We start from the raw sequence: 14,898 nt of genomic DNA, 5'->3' as shown, positions 1-14,898 counted from the left end.
CACTCCCCCCGACATCGATTGTCATGAACCATGCTTCTGCACAGGAGATGGACACACCATTTGCAAGGGTGGTTGTGCAGGGAGAGTGATCGGTATATGTATGGTATGGTGAGGTTTACCCCCACTTTTCCTTTCTTGACCATTCTTTGGTGCCGCCAGCACTTGTGTCTGTGTCTTTATATTTAGTGTTAAGTTAAGGTTAAGTTATGAATCAAGTTTATAAAGTGTCAGGCATGAAGATACCAGATGGTGAGTTTATGGTAATGTGGAGGTTCCGGTCGGTTTCGTTTCTAGGAATCCAAACCTGCTAATCTCTACAAATTACCCACCACTTCTTGACGTAGCTGACCAGGGCTGTTAGGGAATTTTGTTATTTGAAAGGGCAATCGGAAACAAACCAAATTTTACTGTTTTACATCTTGGATCCTCCGGCAGCTCTGGTGCTCCTGAGGTGCGACCCCACAACTCATCTGCGCTGCTGCCCGGTCCGGTGTGTCAGCGGGAGGGGGCGGCCGTTGACTCTCCGGTGGACTGACGGCAATGAGCGGGAGCCGCTTCTCTTGAGGCGTGCTGCTTGGCCGGCCGGAGGCACCGGCACGGTCCCGCTCGTCGGACACTGGATCTGAGGTACCGCTGCAACATTACTCCTGCATATGCAGGGACCCACAGGTACTCATAATTTATCTGGAGCTGGGGAGGTGAGGTCCGCGGCCCTCTTGAACGCTACAAAGTCCTTCTGTTGTCGGCACTGATTTGCTGGGTCTCCTCTGTCACCTAATATTGCCGATCTTGTGATATATATTAGCCACCAATATCCCTGCTTAAAAATACCCCTATTCAGGCAGGTGGACTGTACCTAAGTCAGACTCAGGATAAGTGTAGACCTGCTACTAAAATCATGAATCCTCTACAAAGCATACTGCAGGCTATAAACGACTCTACTGATAGACTGTGCCGGGAGCTGTCTGCAGTCCATGCCTGTGTGTATAATACTTCATCTGCTCCTGCTAATCCTCCTATTGAAAACACTGCTTTTACAACCCAAGACCATGTTCCTGCTACCTTCTTGGTTGGGAATGGGGCTTCATGTACCCAAGGGGAGTGCTCCATAACCATGGATTATAAGTACCAGAATCATCTGGATACAGCCTCTGTGCATCCTTCGAAGGACTACACACTAGAGACAGACTGTGTGGATGCTTTGCCGCCCTGTCGTCACCGTGAAGAAGCTGGGACCCCCCAAACCCCGGGGAAATCCTGCTTGATGGTCCTATCTGTATCTGCTCATCTACTATGTCATACCCATCTAGGTCCTGATAACGAGGGGATATATCCGAATCTATACTCGAAGCTCCTGATCATTCTTTGCAAGTGGGTGCATAATCCCCTTCTACATGCCACGTATACCTCCTTTCTGGGACTGAAGGACTGGCCGGACTAGATTCACACAATGCATGGAGGCTTAATATGTTTTTTCACCCCTCTTAGTCCTGATTACCTTCGTATCTCTCTTTCTACCATGCCATTTATGTTATTCACCGTTATAGTCTTATGTATACATTTTGCTGATGCCTGTGTTTAATGTCTCCTTGTATCCCTAACACAAAATGCCTATTATATATATCCGTTTAGATTAGGTAACTGGATATAATGTGGTCTGACATATTTCATCGGGAGGCTGAATTTTTTTCTTTTTTTGTTTGATCTGATGCCTTTGGAGTCTGGGGGTTACGCTCCCAAGTTGCTACATTTACTATGATACAATATCCTGTATTAGCAAGGGGGGGGGGGGGTTGGTCAAGTTGGGAGGGGGAAGGGAATAGTTAGATAGATAGCCGGGGGGAGGGGGGGGTACAGTTCAGGGATCCAAGTGCACCCTAGTTGGGGTTGGGTAGTACAGGGAGGGGGGTTATATAGGTGGGTTGCTTTGGGTGTTTGGGGGGGTTGTTATTTTTTATGACATATACTAATAGGATTGGACCGAATCGTTTGGCTGGTATAGCTAGTACTGCTGAATCACTTTCTACTGACAACCAATGCAATGATTGGCAAATTAGCTCCTCCTAGATGAGCCAGTTCTGAGCGAACATGTTTATGTTTTAATTGTATGGGAAACTCAAACTATGCCCGAGTAGGCGCCCTCGGGTATATACATATACATCCTGAGATGTTCTGGAATATTGTGAATGTATAAATAATCCTGGCTCATCCATGTTCTCCTTTTGAACATCAACAATTTGTACAATGTATGTTTAGCTTAGTGATTCTGTCTGATATACATTTCAACTATACCATGTATGTGGGGGGGTTTCGTGTTGTTTGTTATGCAAAACCAAATAAAAAATTATCGAATTTAAATTTTTTTTTATAAAAGTATCATGCAAATAAACATCGTCTAGGTTTATACACCAATGTATTTATTTATCTTTTCTAAAAAGCACAAGTAGAGATACACAAAAATAATACTTCAGGTAAAAAACAATAACAAAAGCATACATTTAAAGGTTTACAATATTATTTAGGAGGCACTGGTGTACAAAAAGCATATACTAACGATACAGTTCGTGCAAAACAAAATTAAACTTTGCATGTGTAGCACAGAGCTAATTTTAGGTTTGGATGAGGACACTATAAAGTGAACAATAGAAAATGTGTATGCCAATACTGGGAAAAGGCTAAATATATAAATATTCATCTGCCAAGTGACCTGGAAAAAAACAATGCAATTGCAACATGGTTGTTTTCCAAAGGAATCAAAGAAAAAGGACACAAAAGAAAGTGTGTGTATGCTATAAAGCACAAATATTACTGAGGTTTGGGCACAGTGCAACTCATACAGAAGGCAGAGGAGCACAAAAAAGTGTCTAAAAGGCAGATAGTGTTCATTCTAGCTCCCGCTATCTTTGAAAACCTGTGCAGTTCCTCTTCCCTGCCTGGGGTGTCGCTGTTTGCTGTAGTGCTTCTAGCACAGTGTGGTCTGTGCACTGATATGCAAACCCGAACTGTGCTAGAAACACCACAGCAGACAGCGACACCCCAGGCAAGGAAGAGGAACTGCATGGGTTTTCAAAGATAGCGGGTGCTAGAATGAACACTACAGTATCTGCCTTTTAGACACTTTTTTGTGCTCCTCTGCCTTCTGTATGAGTTGCACTGTGCCCAAACCTCAGCGGCCAATCAGGAGCCAGTAAAGTCGGCTCCTGATTGGCTAGAATTCATTCTTAGTCCAGACACCGAGGAGGAAACATCGCTGCAGCTCTGACAGACGGGGAGTTTGCTGGAGTCGCCCGGCAGCTTAAAGAAGAAGCCAGAAGATGGAAGAAGAAGTAAGAATGCCTGGACAATGTCGGACCAAGCCAGAAGAACTTCCATGAAGGACCTGGGTGAGTTGGATTTCCTTCCACAGGTCCACCATGGATTTCTTCGGACCCGGACCTGACGCCGACATGAAGATCGACATGAAGAAGAATGGCGACATGGACCCGGAACCAGGACAAGGCACCGGATCAAGACTCTGGGACCTACCTACGGGATCAAGATAGGTAAGTATCAGTGTGTGTGTAATGTATGTATTAAACTTTTATTTTACAGGTGTCAGTGTGTTTTTATTTAACTATTTTTTTTACTGTGGAACTACAAGACCCAGCGGGCCATTTAATGCCCCGCAGGCTGGGACTTGTGGTTCACCAAGTCCCAGCTTGCAGGGGAGGCTTGCTGGGACTCATAGTTCTACAGTTTAAAACAATAGTTTATTCTTCTATTTTTTACACCAGAATCAGCCCGATGCCCACCGCCCAGGGGCATCGGGGACAGCACCAGGCTTCAGCCTGGTCAGGTAAGTCCTGGAGGGGGGGGCCCTTATTGGGGGGGTCCCCACTCCCCCAGGACCCCTGGCCAGGCTGACTGGTCGGTAGGGTTAATGCTTTGGCCGGGGGGACTTGTATAAAAAGTCTCCCCCCGGCTGTGGCATTACCCTGCTGGCCGGTTTGGCCTGGGGCTGGTTCTTAAAATACGGGGGACCCCTAGTCACTTTGTCCCCCATATTTTGGGAACCAGCCCCGGACCTGGAGCCTGGTTGTTAAAAATCGGGGAACCCCTATTTGTCGGGTTCCCTGATTTTTAATTACTGGCCCCGGCTCTTTCAGCCTGGTGCTGGTTACAGCTGTGGGGGGGACCCCACGCCGTTTTTTTAATATTTGAAGCCTGCACGGATCTGACTGATCCGTGCAGGCTAAAGCCAAATACGACAGGGAAAGCAAGGTGTATTTTCCTGTCGTATTTGTGTGCCAATTAGCAGCTGTATTATCAATACGACTGCTTAGTACATCAGGAACCACCATTCTTTTGAATGGTGATTTCTGTCGTATTCTATCGATGGTGTAGACATTTGTATTTGTAAATACAAATACGAATGTTCCATCATTAGAAATACGAATTGTTGTACAGGTTGAGTATCCCTTATCCAAAATGCTCGGGACCAGGAGAATTTTGGATAACGGATTATTCCGTATTTCGGAATATTTTAATATTTCAATTATGTATTTTGAAGTATCTTGCATGTATGCTGTATAAACACATAATATACACACAAATATATTTTATTACCACATAAAATACACACAAATATATTTTAATTGTTCAAAAAACAAGGTTTCAAAACGTGAAACAAAATGTGTGTACTATCTCAGCACTGAATTTGAATGCCAAGCAATCATTATCTTGCACATATATAGTGCCAGTTACATATCATGTCCCCAGTGATGCTGTTACAAATGTCCCCAGTGAGTTTATAGCAAAAAAAAAAAATTTTTTCACTTTCTGGAATGTCCGTATTTCGGAATAATTCGGATAACGGATATTCGGATACGGGATACTCGACCTGTATTTTCGGGATTGTAAATCCCGAAAATACAAATGTGTAAAAGATAGGTATATTTCTGCCTACGAATACACCTATTTTTTACGAATCCATTTTGGTAAATTTCCCCCATAATGTTACAGGAATAAATAAGCATAGAACTTTTAACTGTATGTTCTCTGACTAGTGATTTAGGGGGATATGCAATCCTCCACCGCTATTTCCGATGGGGGAAATAGCGGCGGATACCTAATTAATGTTGTCTTTACTGACAGCATTGAAGAGGCATCATGGCAGAACAAGCTCGACTTTAAAAGCTGTCAGGCCCGTTCTGCCGATAACGGAAGTGGATTGTCCCGATCATGGCCGTATATCCACAATCCATGGCCGTTTACGCGGACACGCCCCCTTTTTCACCAATGTGAATCCCGCCTGCCGATTTGCTGTCGATCAAAATGCAAACGGACCAGGATCATGACTGTCAGGACGGACCGACAGTCATGATCCTGGATTACATATTCCCTTTAACCTTTTGAGTGGCAACATCTCTGTGAGCGATGTTCAAAATATCCGCCTCGCTCTCATTGTTATATAAAATTCAAATAAAAAATGTTGTGTGAAAAAAAAGATTCTATTTCCTATATAAGGTAAACATTACAGCCCATCATGATAAATAACAATGTTGGCTTGGTCATTTTCATACCTATTTTGAGAAATTCACTTGGCACTCAAAGGGTTAATTCTGTTTTGGTCAAATAGCAAGCAGAACATGGTCGAATGAATAACCTAAGAGATCAGTATACACTGACGAAAATAAACAAGATCTATAATGTAAGCTATGAGATTGGCAGCTGTCAGAACAGCAATGGCTACTAATTTATCCCAATTACATAATCCACTCCGACCTGAATAGCGACTGCATTCATTTGGACGTTGTGTGGTTCCCCTGTACTTTGAGTCAAATTGGAAGATTGGCCAGATGATCAGGGCGGAAGCATAAAACAGGACAGAAAGGAGGACGTAGGCACTGAGAGACTTCTCAAAAGTACAGGGCAACCAACTGGTACATTCCCCGACACATAAAATAATCACCAAAACAGACAGGATAAAACAAATACAGTAAACAGATAAGCACCACTTAAGTGCATCATGTTTGGTGTACAGTGGGGGATCTGAAATGAAGACAAAAATAACACAGGCAATGAAGCTTTCTATAACTTTTAAAAGTCCAGGAACAGTTGCCATGTATCCAGTTACTTCTCCCGGCTGGGCTCTTGTTAAAGACACCTCAATGATATATGCCAGCGTGGTGAGACAGGAAAACACTACAGCCACAATCTGGTAGGTGCGCCTCTCGCTGCCGTAACTTTTGTCTTCCAAGTAGAACAGTGGGTTCAGAACGGTGGCAGAGAGGCACATCAACACACAAACATAGCAAAAGTGATGGGGAAGTTTTTCCAAGACACTGGCATCCGGTTTTGCACCCCTGTAAATTCCACCACAAGGATTATTATAGTGACAGCGAAACAGAAGCACCAGGAGAACATGCAAAAGTCTCCGGTTCCACTGCCCCAACCTCCTCTGTGCACAACCAAGCTGAACGTAACGCAGGCAACGATGGCTGCCAGATTGCGCACAATCCCAACTGGAGACTTTAGGGTGTGGGTGTTGCCCACCACGATTTTCGTGCGTTGGACTGGCATGGTTCTTGTACCTTTGGAAAGAAAGAAAAAGGGATGTCAAATATTGTATTAAAAAAGGCCTCAACGAGGCAATGGAATTAAACATAGTATTATAGAACAATTATTGCTTTCCTTGTCTGGTTCTGTATCATTTAATGGATTGTACCATATGACTATGTGTAGGTGTCGAAGATAATAATATGTCCATGAAGGACAACAGCGGGCCTTCTTCAATATAAAGAATCCTTATATAATATCGATAAGACCCCCCCTCTTTTAGTATAAATTAGTTTTGACCCCCCCCCCCCTTTTTTAATACAATATTAGCCTGGATAAACCACCACAAAAGCTATATGGTGATAAACTATAAAAAGAGTCTCTCCATAATGTACTGCTATATATATATATATATATATATATATATATATATATATATATAAAAATTATACCGTATAAATTATGTCTTCATACATCCACCAATTAACGTTATTTTGTAAATAATAAAATACCATTTAGGTTATATGTTGGATATATATGTGTATATATTTTTATATATTTTTTTTTTATTTTTCTATTATTATTATTTGTGCATCTCTTTCCATATATAATAAGATGATATGTGAAGTCCTATATATTTACCCTCTCTACCATATCAAATATTATTACCTTTTTTTATATATATTGTACGGGATGCAGTTAAGATCCCGGCGGTCGGGATCCCGGCGGTCGGGATCCCGACGCCGGAATCCCGACCGCCGAAATGCCGACTCTTTCTCCCTCCTGGGGTGTCCACGACACCCCTGGAGGGAGAATAAAATAGCGTGCCGAGCGTAGCGAGGCACCGGGCCCGCTGCGTGGCGAGCGCAGCGAGCCCGCAAGGGGGGGCGATCCACGTCCCCCCCTTGTCGGCATTTCGGCTGTCGGGATTCCGGCGTCGGGATTCTGAACGCCGGGATCCCGACCGCCGGGATTCAATACTGAATCCTATTGTACTTATTTTCATCCCCATGACCTTGCTGTGTATATATGCAAAATTGCTTACTAATAATGCTCCCCAGAAAAATAATGACTTTTTTTTCGCTATGGGCAGGGGTTAATAGTAGAAAACGATATCCGAGTGTAACATTCATGTGTTAAAATAAAGTTGCTTTTGTTCAAATAAAGGGGCAGTTCTAATACTGCACCCATCCATGATAAAAAAATTCCATCTCTATGGCGACTGGCTCCGCTCCCCCGGAAGTGACGCATAACATACCACCTAAAGATGCGATGACGCGGGTATACAGCGTCACCGCATCTAGACAAATTAGGGCTTGTCAAGCCCGGACCACGTGTTAGTACACGTGTCATATGGCCGAATTCCGGCCAATACAACCACTGAGCTTCCGGCGGAAGCGGGAAGTCATTCTCGGCAGGTGGAACGCATATGCGTTCCACCCATATATCGCTATGAATCCAAGCTTACGAATATCGTTTTCTTAGAAAATAACACAGAGGCAGCTAACTGAGGACTCGTTTTCCAACCTAGACTGTCAATCTTAGTACCAAATGTCCTCCCCTCTGTCCATAACTGTGTTACTTGCGGGGAACAAAGTGACCTTTTGACCCGGAAGTGATAATTATTAACACAATATATTTTCATGATTTAACAGATACCCACTGGGAATATTAAATGTTTTATGGTATTATACCTACTATATCAGTATGTTTGTCTCCTACTTTATGATTAAACATTGAAATTATGATTGTAATGTATTATTACTCTGATTGAATGTCAATTGGCTACTCATTAGTATGGGTATATATACCCCTAGCCACCACACTAGAAGCCACCTTTGAAAAAGCCACAAGCTAGTGGCGAAACGCGTCAGGTGCAGCCTCTCACTCCTACAGATTGGACCCATATTACCATCCAGTCCATCGTCTGCCTACTTTTGGGAATTTCAACTCTGATCCACCCTCCAAGACCTCTACAGGACACTGAACTCCAGGTGAGCCCCGCCATCCATAGCCACCTGTATGAGACAGTGGTCCCTCATCAAATACCTCAAGTGGGACTGATAACTCTCCACCACAATAGTGACCAGTGGCAACCAGCAGCTTTTTCCTCCAGGTGAGCCAACACCATCATAGCCACCTGTTAGAGGTTCTGCCATCCCCCCTTTATCAAACCTAGTCCAGGTTGGAGAATTCCTGCCCACCCTCCTTCAGTGCTTACAACATTCACTGCAATTTCATATATGGGAGGTACCCAAATGGGGTATTGAATACCAATTTCTCTGAAAGCCAATAGAGGTCCTTTAAGGGATAAAATACGGACATTTCTCCATTGATTCCTCCAGCGGCTACTACCATCTATCCGTGAACATAGAGAGGACCGGTGAATTGTCCCCCAAAATCTTTTCCCCATTCATCTTCCCAATCGGCAGATATACCATTGGTAAAGTGCACTTTCCAATCTGGACTGATATTCAATAGGGCATTGGCCCTTACAGATCCATATCCAATCAAAGAGTGAGACCTTCTTTTTAACATTTTTATTGTGCGATATTGTCATGTGCAAATGTATGTAATGTTTTTATTTATCTTTGTGATATAAATTGTTTTTTCACCATAAAGTTGTTCAATCTATTTATTGTGACACCAGCGCTGCTTCTCTGAAACTTCATTTCTACCAATGTAGGTGAAAATGATAATTTTATAGAAAATAAGTACCTCACAGTGGCTGGAACATCTCATACTGTTTTTGGCTTTCATCCCCCAACCATTACGCCGTGGCGAGAACATTTTCTGCGTCGGTATCGGCTTTCACTCCCAGAAGCATCCCGTCGCGTCCAGAACATCTCATGCGTCGGTTCCAGCTTTCAATTCCAAAAACACCTCGCCGCGGCCAGAACATCTCATCCGTCGGTTCCAGCTTTACCCCCAAGCACCTTGCCAAGGCGCTGACATTTCATTCACAGGTTCCAGCTTTCACCCTCCAGGCAAATAACTACATACTGTATGGACAAGTTATTCGCCGGATCCAGTTTTCACATCCCAATCAAGTGTGATAGGGTACAATGGTGTGAAAGTGATATATGGGGCCTATATATTATCACTTCATTTTTGCCAATGTAGGTGAAAATGATAATTTTCACTTACTTTTGTAGAAAATAAGTACGTCACAGCGGCCGGAACATCTCATGCTCCGTTTTTGGCTTTCACCCCATAACCATTACGCCGTGGCCGGAACATTTTCTGCGTCGGTTCCGGATTTCACTACCAAAAGCATCCCGTCGCGTCCAGAACATCTCATGCGTCGGTTCTGGCTTTCACTCCTAAAAGCACCTCGTCGTGGCCAGAACATCTCATCCGTCGGTTCCGGCTTAACCCCCCAAGCACCTTGCCAAGTCGGGAACATTTCATTCACAGGTTCCAGCTTTTACCCTCCAGGCACATAGCCGTGTATGGAACAAATTATTCCCAGGTTCCGATTTTCACACCCCAATCGAATGTGAAAGGGTACAGCGGTGTGAAAATAATATATGGGGCCTATAAATGATCACATTTTTTTTACCAAAGAAGGTGGAAATAACAATTTTCACCTACTTTTGTAGAAAATAAGTACCTCACAGCAGCCGGTACATCTCATGCGCAGGTTTCGGCTTTCACCGCCAAACCACCATGCCGCTACTGGAACATTCCTTTCACCGGTTCCAGGTTTCACCCACAAAAGCACCTTGCCGAGGCAGTACCATTTCATTCACAGGTTCCAGCTTTCACCCTCCAGGCACATAGCTGCATATGGACAAGTTATTTGCCGGATCCAGTTTTCACATCCCAATCAAGTGTGATAGGGTACAGTGGTGTGAAAGTGGTTTATGGGGACTATATATTATCACTTCATTTCTACCAAAGTAGGTGAAATTGATCATTTTCACTTACTTTTGTAGAAAATAAGTACGTCACAGCGGCCGAAACATCTCATGCTCTGTTTTTGGCTTTCACCCCCCAACCATCACGCCGCAGCCGGAACATTTTCTGCGTCGGTTCCAGCTTTCATTCCCAAAAGCATCTCGTCGCAGGCCAGAACATCTCATGCGTCGGTTCCGGCTTTCACTCCCAAAAGCATACCGTCGCGGCCAGAACATCTCATGCGTCGGTTCCAGCTTTCACTTCCAAAAGCACCTTGTCACGGCCAGAACATCTCATCCGTCGGTTCCGGCTTCAACCCCCAAGCACCTTGCTAAGTCAGGAACATTTCATCACAGGTTCCAGATTTTACCCTCCAGGCACATAGCTGCGTACAAGTTATTCCCAGATTCCGGTTTTCACACCCCAATCGAATGTGAAAGGGTACAGCGGTGTGAAAGTGGTATATGGGGTCTAAAAATTATCACTTTTTTTTACCAAAGGAGGTGAAAATAACAATTTTCACCTACTTTTGTAGAAAATAAGTACCTTGCAGCAGTCGGTACATCTCATGCGCCGGTTCCGGCTTTCACTGCCCAACCATCACGCCGGAACATTTCTTGTGCCGGTTCCAGGTTTCACCCACAAAAGCACCTTGCCAAGGCGGTGACATTTCATTCACAGGTTCCAGCTTTCACCCTCCAGGCACATAGCTGCATATGGACAAGTTATTTGCCGGATCCAGTTTTCACATCCCAATCAAGTGTGATAGGGTACAGTGGTGTGAAAGTGGTTTATGGGGACTATATATTATCACTTCATTTCTACCAAAGTAGGTGAAATTGATCATTTTCACTTACTTTTGTAGAAAATAAGTACGTCACAGCGGCCGAAACATCTCATGCTCTGTTTTTGGCTTTCACCCCCCAACCATCACGCCGCAGCCGGAACATTTTCTGCGTCGGTTCCAGCTTTCATTCCCAAAAGCATCTCGTCGCAGGCCAGAACATCTCATGCGTCGGTTCTGGCTTTCACTCCCAAAAGCACCTCGTCGTGGCCAGAACATCTCATCAGTCGGTTCCGGCTTTACCCCCCAAGCACCTTGCCAAGGTGGGAACATTTCATTCACAGGTTCCAGCTTTTACCCTCCAGGCACATAGCCGCGTACATAACAAGCTATTCGCCGGTTCAGGTTTTCACACCCCAATCAAATGTGAAAGGGTACAGTGGTGTGAAAGTGGTATATGGGGCCTATAAATTATCACTTTTTTTTTTTACCAAAGTAGGTGAAAATTATTATTTTCACCTACTTCAGTAGAAAAAAGTATTACTGACATTCAATAAAAAAGCAATGCAGACAATATCACTGCTATCTCCCGCACTGATATCAGCCCTGATTTGGCTCGCTGTCTGCATAAAATAATATAAGGACCTCAATTCATCAAACTTTAAACATAATTTAAGGAAGACCATACATATTTGATAAATATACATGTATGCCAGGAAGAAATTATGTCACAGTAGTCCAGAGACGTAGCTGGGTAAGTAGTTGACATCACAATTCATTCGTGGAGAAGGTCTACCTGAAAAAAAGAAGAAGGAGGCGCGATAATATGTTCATGACATACATGCATATTTATTAATAATGTGTCTTACATCGTAACACACATAAATGCAGTACTATACAGACAACACAAGTCATCCTTATCAGGTGAAAATAACAATTTTCACCTACTTTTGTAGAAAATAAGTACCTTGCAGCAGTCGGTACATCTCATGCGCCGGTTCTGGCTTTCACTGCCCAACCATCACGCCGGAACATTTCTTGTGCCGGTTCCAGGTTTCACCCACAAAAGCACCTTGCCAAGGCGGTGACATTTCATTCACAGGTTCCAGCTTTCACCCTCCAGGCACATAGCTGCATATGGACAAGTTATTCGCCGGATCCAGTTTTCACATCCCAATCAAGTGTGATAGGGTACAGTGGTGTGAAAGTGGTTTATGGGTACTATATATTATCACTTCATTTCTACCAAAGTAGGTGAAATTTATCATTTTCACTTACTTTTGTAGAAAATAAGTACCACACAGCGGCCGAAACATCTCATGCTCCGTTTTTGGCTTTCACCACCCAACCATCACGCCGCAGCCGGAACATTTTCTGCGTCGGTTCCAGCTTTCATTCCCAAAAGCATCTCGTCGCAGGCCAGAACATCTCATCCGTCGGTTCCGGCTTTACCCCCCAAGCACCTTGCCAAGGTGGGAACATTTCATTCACAGGTTCCAGCTTTTACCCTCCAGGCACATAGCCGCGTACATAACAAGCTATTCGCCGGTTCCGGTTTTCACACCCCAATCAAATGTGAAAGGGTACAGCGGTGTGAAAGTGGTATATGGGGCCTATAAATGATCACTTTTTTTTTTTACCAAAGTAGGTGAAAATTATTATTTTCACCTACTTTAGTAGAAAAAAGTATTACTGACATTCAATAAAAAAGCAATGCAGACAATATCACTGCTATTTCCCGCACTGATATCAGCCCTGATTTGGCTCGCTGTCTGCATAAAATAATATAAGGACCTCAATTCATCAAACTTTAAACATAATTTAAGGAAGACCATACATATTTGATAAATATACATGTATGCCAGGAAGATATTATCGCGCCTGCTTACCTGTTGTGGGTAGCTGCTCCTGCAATTTGACGTTTGGAATATGCTGTAGTAAAAATGATGTCACAGTAGTCCAGAGACGTAGCTGGGTAAGTAGTTGACATCACAATTCATTCGTGGAGAAGGTCTACCTGAAAAAAAGAAGAAGGAGGCGCGATAATATGTTCATGACATACATGCATATTTATTAATAATGTGTCTTACATCGTAACACACATAAATGCAGTACTATACAGACAACACAAGTCATCCTTATCAGTTCCTGCCCCAGTGATTGCAAATACATGCTACAGCACATATTAGACCCTTAACTGTGGACCCGTTACTCAGTTTTACAAACTGAGCAGGTCCCCGGGTATGTGCTCTGCAGCAGCCAGTCTTGAGGAGTTGTCAGGGACTATCACCCCCCAAAGCACCTCACAGTGCCTGGAACATCTCATGCGCCAGTTTAGGCTTTCACCCGCCTTCAAGCCCATTGCAAAAGCATGACAATCTCATGCTCCGGATCTGGCACCTCTCCAAAGCACCTCAACGCGTCCGGAACATTTCATGCGCCGCTTCAGGCTTTCACCCCCAAACACCACGCCGCGGCCAGAACATTTATTGCGCCGGTTCCAACTTTCACCCCCAAAAGCACCTCGTCGCAGCCAGAATATCTCATACGTCGGTTCAGGCTTCAACCCCTCCCAAGCACCTTGCCAAGGTGGGAACATTTCATTCACAGGTTCCAGCTTTTACCCTCCAGGCACATAGCTGCATATGGACAAGTTATTCGCCAGATCCAGTTTTCACACCCCAATCAAGTGTTATAACATTTCCTGCACCGGTTCCGGCTTTCACTCCCAAAAGCACCTCGTCGCAGGCCAGAACATCTCATGCGTCGGTTTCCGGCTTTCACACCGTAATCTAATGTGAAAGGGTACAGCGGTGTGAAAGTGGTATATGAGGCCTATAAATGATCAAATTTTTTTTACCAAAGTAGGTGGAAATAACAATTTTCACCTACTTTTGTAGAAAATAAGTAACTCACACGCCGCGACCGGAACATTCCGTGCGTCGGTTCCGGCTTTCACTCCCAAAAGCACCTCGTCGCGTGCCAGAACATCTCATGCGTCGGTTCCGGCTTTCACTCCCAAAAGCATACCGTCGCGGCCAGAACATCTCATGCGTCGGTTCCAGCTTTCACTTCCAAAAGCACCTCGTCACGGCCAGAACATCTCATCCGTCGGTTCAGGCTTCAACCCCCAAGCACCTTGCTAAGTCAGGAACATTTCATCACAGGTTCCAGATTTTACCCTCCAGGCACATAGCTGCGTACAAGTTATTCCCAGATTCCAGTTTTCACACCCCAATCGAATGTGAAAGGGTACAGCGGTGTGAAAGTGGTATATGGGGTCTAAAAATTATCACTTTTCTTTTAGCAAAGCAGGTGAAAATAACAATTTTCACCTACTTTTGTAGAAAATAAGTACCTTGCAGCAGTCGGTACATCTCATGCGCCGGTTCTGGCTTTCACTGCCCAACCATCACGCCGGAACATTTCTTGTGCCGGTTCCAGGTTTCACCCACAAAAGCACCTTGCCAAGGCGGTGACATTTCATTCACAGGTTCCAGCTTTCACCCTCCAGGCACATAGCTGCATATGGACAAGTTATTCGCCGGATCCAGTTTCCACATCCCAATCAAGTGTGATAGGGTACAATGGTGTGAAAGTGATGTATGGGGCCTATATATTATCACTTCATTTCTACCAATGTAGGTGAAAATGATAATTTTCACTTACTTTTATAG

The 14,898-nt window shown here is 44.1% G+C and overlaps 1 pseudogene across 1 annotated transcript; it reads right to left on the bottom strand.

The window, feature by feature from the left end:
* Positions 1–3,129: 3,129 nt before the first annotated feature.
* Positions 3,130–13,201, bottom strand: LOC146053271 (myeloid-associated differentiation marker homolog; annotated as a pseudogene). Its single transcript, XR_014467709.1, has 2 exons — positions 13,111–13,201; positions 3,130–6,572 (listed from the first exon to the last, which is right to left on the bottom strand). The product of XR_014467709.1 is annotated as a myeloid-associated differentiation marker homolog (transcript).
* Between the last annotated feature and the right edge of the window lie 1,697 nt (positions 13,202–14,898).

Source organism: Crinia signifera, unplaced genomic scaffold (assembly GCF_055691185.1).
Source record: "Crinia signifera unplaced genomic scaffold, ASM5569118v1 HAP2_SCAFFOLD_135, whole genome shotgun sequence".
Classification (NCBI taxonomy): Eukaryota; Metazoa; Chordata; class Amphibia; order Anura; family Myobatrachidae; genus Crinia; species Crinia signifera.
This window is presented reverse-complemented; position numbering and strand designations above follow the sequence as displayed.